Below are 6,158 nucleotides of genomic sequence, written 5' to 3'. Positions count from 1 at the left end.
GCTGGATTTGGGGACAAGTGGAGTTGTCTCCCCAATGTCTTTAAAGACCCACACAGAGGGGCTGGAAAGAAATCAGGTGGTCTTTGGACACCTCTGGGGAAACCCAAACTGAGCATGCACAGACTAGGACCACTTAGGGCAAGGTAAAATCAATACCTTTGGTACACCCACCTTAGGTATATCACAGAGGTGGGCCTGAACTCAGCTGATGGGGTCAACTAAAACCTTCAACCATTCTTCTTAGCCAGAGGTGTTAAATTCCCCAGCTATGAAAGGGCCAGCTCTCTCTTTTGCTCTGGTCTTGTGGCAGGTCAGAGGGCTCCAAGCCCACTTGGGGTGCACATGTTCTTCGGCTCTTAGGCTCCTGGCCTACATGTTCTGTACCTTTTTGAGACTGTAAAACCTACTTTTCCATTCCTTCATAAAAACCTCAGTTGGATTATAAAATGTACTCTGGTATGAATTCTTTCAGCACCCAATGCAAAGAACCAAGGTTTAACCTACTACTGAAACCTAACAATCCCCACATTCAGTTACCTGACCTGCAATTTAAGAATTTTTGCTTGAGAAACAACTCGCAAAAACACCATGACACCAATAAAAATCAATTGGAGTAAATATCCTGGATGATAGGGGGACGTGATCATTGAAATTAATTTAAAGATATATAATAAATCAAATACATTTTATTTTGATCCAAAGAAGAAAATAGAAAACTAGGGCATAAATAAGAAGTTTCTTATTTAAGCAGGAGAAGGAGGAGGAAGAAAGGAAGGAGGAGAAGGTAGAAGCGGAGGAGAAAGAAGAGAAAAGAAAATTTTAAAAAGAAAGTTTTTGTTTGTTTACTTTAGCTCATTTTGCTTTGTGTACAAAGAAAATAATAAAAATAAGTGAAACAAACCTGTGTGATAGGTACATAATCTTTTGTCAATTTGACACTTATGATTGAAGGGGTGGAGTTTAGCCTGTCAATCAGGTTGTAGCTTGATGACCTCATTTGAAGGCAATAAGGAAATAAATAACCTGCTGGAGGCAGGACGCTGGATACTCCCTGGGAGACATTACAGGTAACAAGACACATGGGACTACTCTAGTGCCCTGAGCTGAAGGAGCCACATGGAAACCCCTGGCAGCGCTGAGATGCTTATAACACCTCTGGGTCTACAAGACTGCCCACCTACTGGTCTGTAATCTTCCTGCATTTGAAGTCATTGCATGTGTTTTGTGAGTCTGAAGAGGACTTTATAGATTGATATCAGACATAGGGGCTAATGTCAGACTTACAGACTTGATCTGGACTGGGCTGGGATGTTTTCTTAATGTACAATTACTCTTTATATAAAGTTCTTTCTTATATGCATATGAGTGTCTATGCATTTTTCTCTAGTCTACCCAGATTAATACAACCTGAGTGGGCTTGCTGTGGGCCAAAATATGTATTCAGTCAAGTTATGTTAGAAAAGTATATTTTTTAAAAATCAGATATGAAGTATGAAATCATGGAAAGCATTTTGTACAGTGTTGGTACATAAATTAACTGTTCAAAAGAGAATTCTCAAATATTTAAAACTTTATTTAAAAATAGATCTCAAATAAAAACAGAAACAAATCAATTATTAAATATGAGGGTCATTTAAAAATTACTAATACAGAATGAATAAGAAAAAATCTGGAAAAATCTGTTGATAATTATTTGAATATGAATAAAAGTTAAAAAAAAAGTAAAAGAGGCATCGTCGCTGTACACATTGACACTCATCACCATCTAATTCCCAGTTGCTACTGTTTGTTTTGATGCTATCCATTGATTATCAGTGACTAATTTCTCTGAAGTAAACAGTCTACTTCTTCACTGTAGCTTTTTCTTAATCTGGAAACTGCTGAAACCTGTCCACTTTGGGCGACCCTGCTGGTCTTTGAAAATAGCAGTGACATCGTTTCTCACATCACAGAAACACACAAGCCTCCACAGTACAACACTCTCAAAGCAGCGGGTGTCAGGGTGATATTTTCTCACTATATCTATTTAATCTCTTCGCTGAGCAAATAATCAGAGAAACCGGATTATAGGAAGAAGAATGTGCCATCAGGATAGGGGAGAGGCTTCTTAACCCCTGCAATGTGCACATTGCCCAAGCTCACTTGCTGAAAGTGAGGCCTTGATGTAGTCTGAGAAAGATCAAAGGGTTGCTGCCTTTAGCATGGATTACAACCCAATGGTTAAAAACAAAAAACAAAATCTTCACAAATGGACCAGGAAGTAACATTGGGATAAACAGACAAAAGGTTCAAATTGTCAAGGATTTTATGTTGCTTGAATCCACAATTAGTGCTCAAGAAGCAGCAGTTAAAAGATCAAATTACACATAGGATTAGTAAAGCCACACCCCCCCATGAGACCTCTTTAAAGTGTTAAAAGGCAAGGGTGTTCTCTTGATGACTAAGGTGTGCCCCACCCAACCCAAGCTATTTTATCTGCCTCATATGCATGCGAAAGTGTCCATTGAATAAAGAAGATAGTAGAAGAGTTGGTACATGTGAATTCTGGTGCTGGTGAAAAACATCAAAAGTCCCATAGACTGCCAAAAGAACAAACAAATTTGTCTTGGATGCATAGCCTGAATGACCCTTAGGAACAAAGATGATGGGTGAGGCTTTGTCTCATGTACTTTGACATGTTTTCAGGAAAAGACCTTTCCTTCCACCAGGCCATCATGCTTGTTGAGGTTGAGGAACCACAATAAAGAGGACGCTCCCCAACAGGATGTGCTGACACAGGGGCTGTAACAATGGGCTCAAGCATAAGAACCACCCAGATTGCCAAAACTGGGTGCTGGTTCATTCTGATGTATATAAAGTCATCAAGGTCCTGAAGAAGCTTCGATATGCTCTTTGTAGCTATTGGTGTACCAGTACACCGATTTCCTTACTTCTTGTACAGGAAAATTTTGAGACAAATCATTTTTTACTGGCTCTGACATTTTCCCAGTGGGTTAAACTTCCAGGATTTAACCCCAAGTTTAGCAGTTCAAATCTCCTACCTACATTTTGGAAGAGAAATGAAACTGTCTGTTTCTGGAAAGATTTATAATCTCAGGTTCTAAAGAGCAGTTCTACTTTGCCTTAATGGGATACTACAATATGCCGGAATTAATTCAATGTTAGTATGTATTACACTCTAGTTATCCACAGAGGTCACAGTTTTTTGTTTTGTTTTTGCACTGTTAGCTCCATGTGTAGGCCCCAGAAGAAAGTGGGCTCTTCCTGGGGAGGGACACGGACTTTCTTATCTATCCTCAGGCAGTGCCGGGACCTCCACAGCGAGAAGGCCCTGGAGTAAGGCTGAGGAAGGAGGTCACAGTTTTGGCAAGCTTCCTTTATTCACTGAATTCTCTTCCATGTACTACTTTTCTACTCTCCTAATATTTCCTGTAATTATCTCTCAAATAAAATATTTGCTCTGAACTCTCGGCCTCAGATTAGCTTCTCAGGAAATTCAAACCTGAAATATCACGCACAATTTAATAAATTGTCAAACAGCAAAAACTGGTAACTAAAAATGGCAGAGATGAAATCAAATGATTAATCTCAGACATTGATGGTGGTGATATAAATTGGTATAAACTATTTAGAACTCAATTTGGAAATAATTATCAACAGTCCTAAAATTCTCATATTCTTTGTTCCAATCAATTAATACTACTTTGAGGATTCCAGAATATGGAAAAATATGAAACATAGGGGGAAAATTTGACTGCTAACTGAAAAGTTATAAATTCCTCCCAGTCACCCCAAGAGCAACTTGGAAGTTCTGACGATTTACTTCTGAAAAACAAGCCAGTGAAAACCAGATAGAACAGAAGTCTATTCTGCCACCTATTGGGTCATTATAAGTTAATATTGGGTTTGTTTGTATCAACTGGTTTTCTTGGTGGATAAAAAAATTCGTGAATAATTTCATTATCCTTGATTTCATTTTTTTAAACAATTTATTAGGGGCTCATACAACTCTTAACACAATTCATACATATACATACATCAATTGTATAAAGCACATCTGTACATTCTTTGCCCTAATCATTTTCTTTTTTTACTCCTCTTTTCTTTTTTTGCATTTTATTAGGGACTCATACAACTCTTAACACAATTCATACATATACATACATCAATTGTATTAAGCACATACATACATTCCCTGCCTCAATCATTCTCAAAGCATTTGCTCTCCACTTAAGCCCTTTGCATCAGGTCCTCTTTTTTTCCCCCTCCCTCCCCGCTCCCCCCTCCCTCATGTGCCCTTTTGATTTCATTTTTACACATACTTTTAGAACACCTATTTTATAATATCAATAATTCATATTTTTATTCACACTACATTAAATTATGACATCATATGGATGGCGTGGGTCAACAAATCTATTTGAATTGTACTCGCACCTCCTGAGAAGAGAGTTCTGGATGACACTGGAAGTCTGAAATGTATCTGCAGGCTCTGCATAGGGATTAAACTTCTGCTGATTTCCCTCTAACCGTAATTGAGGCATAGGCATAAGCTGGTTATCAGAGAGGACTGTAGAGCTGACTATATAAGATTAAAATGATAAATCTGTCTTGAATGGTTAAAACCTTCTTATCTGATCTCACCTTTGATACATGTTATGCTTGATCTGGCTTTTAATCTTGGCTGTGTTGATGTTTAGGCTTATCTTTGTTGTATTTTGCTACTGTTGAGAGCTTTCTTATGTGTTTTCCTTTGGTTTTTTTGTTGTTGTTTTTTTTTTTGATATATGAAACCCAGAATGGATGAATCTACAGAGAAAATAACTAAAATAATCATTTTGGGGGTTTATGGCAGGGGAGGTGGCAGTGGTGCTGGTTGGGTCATGGGGAGCTGATATCAAGGAGTACAAGAAGGAAGAGCAGTTTTGACACGGATTGTGGTAGCAATTGTGCGATCCTGCTTTCCTGCTTGATGTCATTGAACTATGGAGTGATATAAAGTCTGGATTAGGTCTTAAGAAAATAGTTTGAAAAAGTATATAACAGAATCTAAAGCAATTTGAAGTAAATTCTCACAGAAAATCTTTCAAGTTAGTTTTACTCAAAAATTCTGTTTATGATTCTGGAGTGCAAAACTTTCCTCTGCTGTTGTCGCGCCTGAAGCCAGGGGCATAAATGTTCACATCCGGGACTCTTCATCCAGTCCCACACGCAAATGATCTGAACGCTAGCCTTGCAAGGCCACGTGACTGTAACCTGACGACGACCCTTCGGAAGCCGTGATAGGAGACCAGCAGACACAAAACTCGCTGAAGTTCTGGGAAGGGAACTGCCGAGAGGGGATCCAAGAGGATCGAGGCAGAGACTTTCTGTTTATGATTATTAGTCATGTACAAAGCGTGATGGGATACATAGATCAACCAAATCCAGAACGGTCCTAAAATCTTTCCTTGAAGAAAGTAACATCATGGATATGTCACGGGGCCCTGAAGGCCCAGTGATCTCTGCAATGAGCGGCTAACTTCAGGGTCTGAGGGAGAATGGAGAGGCTGTTGTTGTGATAAAGAGTCAAAGTGTCAGCGCGCCAAAGATGGTCGTTCTGCTCTGTCCAACAAGGTCTCGATGAATTGGAAGTGGAATTAACTGCATGGGTCCTTTATTTTTTTTTAATGGCGAGTGTTGTTAGCTTGTTTGTTTTGGTCTTATATGTTGATTCTTAGATTACTCAATACCTCATAGTTATATAGATTTTAGTTAGAGAAGTTACTGATAGGAGAAGAGTGGACTAAATGGTTTATCCTTTATCATTGGATAAAGGGTGTTTCTGTTTGTGTAGTGAATGATAACCTGAAATTGGATTGACTTAAATTTGTATGCTTATCTTCCAAGGTCTGACTGGAGCATTGTAGTTGAGGAAATTAGCAAGATAAATGGATATGGGACCATGTTTATGATAGCCACTTGCTTTATTTTATGCTCTATATAATTGCCTGGGTTGCAGAAAGTGGTAACAAGGACTCATGAATTCATCGTTTGGCTTTCAAATGAAATTGTGGGAGTAATGATGCTACAAACTTCAGCTGGTATACAGGACTGCTACCAGATATTTCTAGGAATTTTTCAGCAATATTATCTTAATATTTAAAAGGAAAACCACA

General features: G+C 38.5%; 1 non-coding gene across 1 annotated transcript; it reads right to left on the bottom strand.

The window, feature by feature from the left end:
• Positions 1 to 3,220: 3,220 nt before the first annotated feature.
• Positions 3,221 to 3,351, bottom strand: LOC142447755 (small nucleolar RNA SNORA49). Its single transcript, XR_012784408.1, has one exon. It is a non-coding gene; the product is annotated as a small nucleolar RNA SNORA49 (small nucleolar RNA).
• Between the last annotated feature and the right edge of the window lie 2,807 nt (positions 3,352 to 6,158).

This window comes from Tenrec ecaudatus, chromosome 4 (assembly GCF_050624435.1).
Source record: "Tenrec ecaudatus isolate mTenEca1 chromosome 4, mTenEca1.hap1, whole genome shotgun sequence".
NCBI classification, from domain to species: Eukaryota; Metazoa; Chordata; class Mammalia; order Afrosoricida; family Tenrecidae; genus Tenrec; species Tenrec ecaudatus.
Note: the sequence above shows the minus strand (reverse complement) of the source record. Positions and strands in the feature narration are given on the sequence as shown.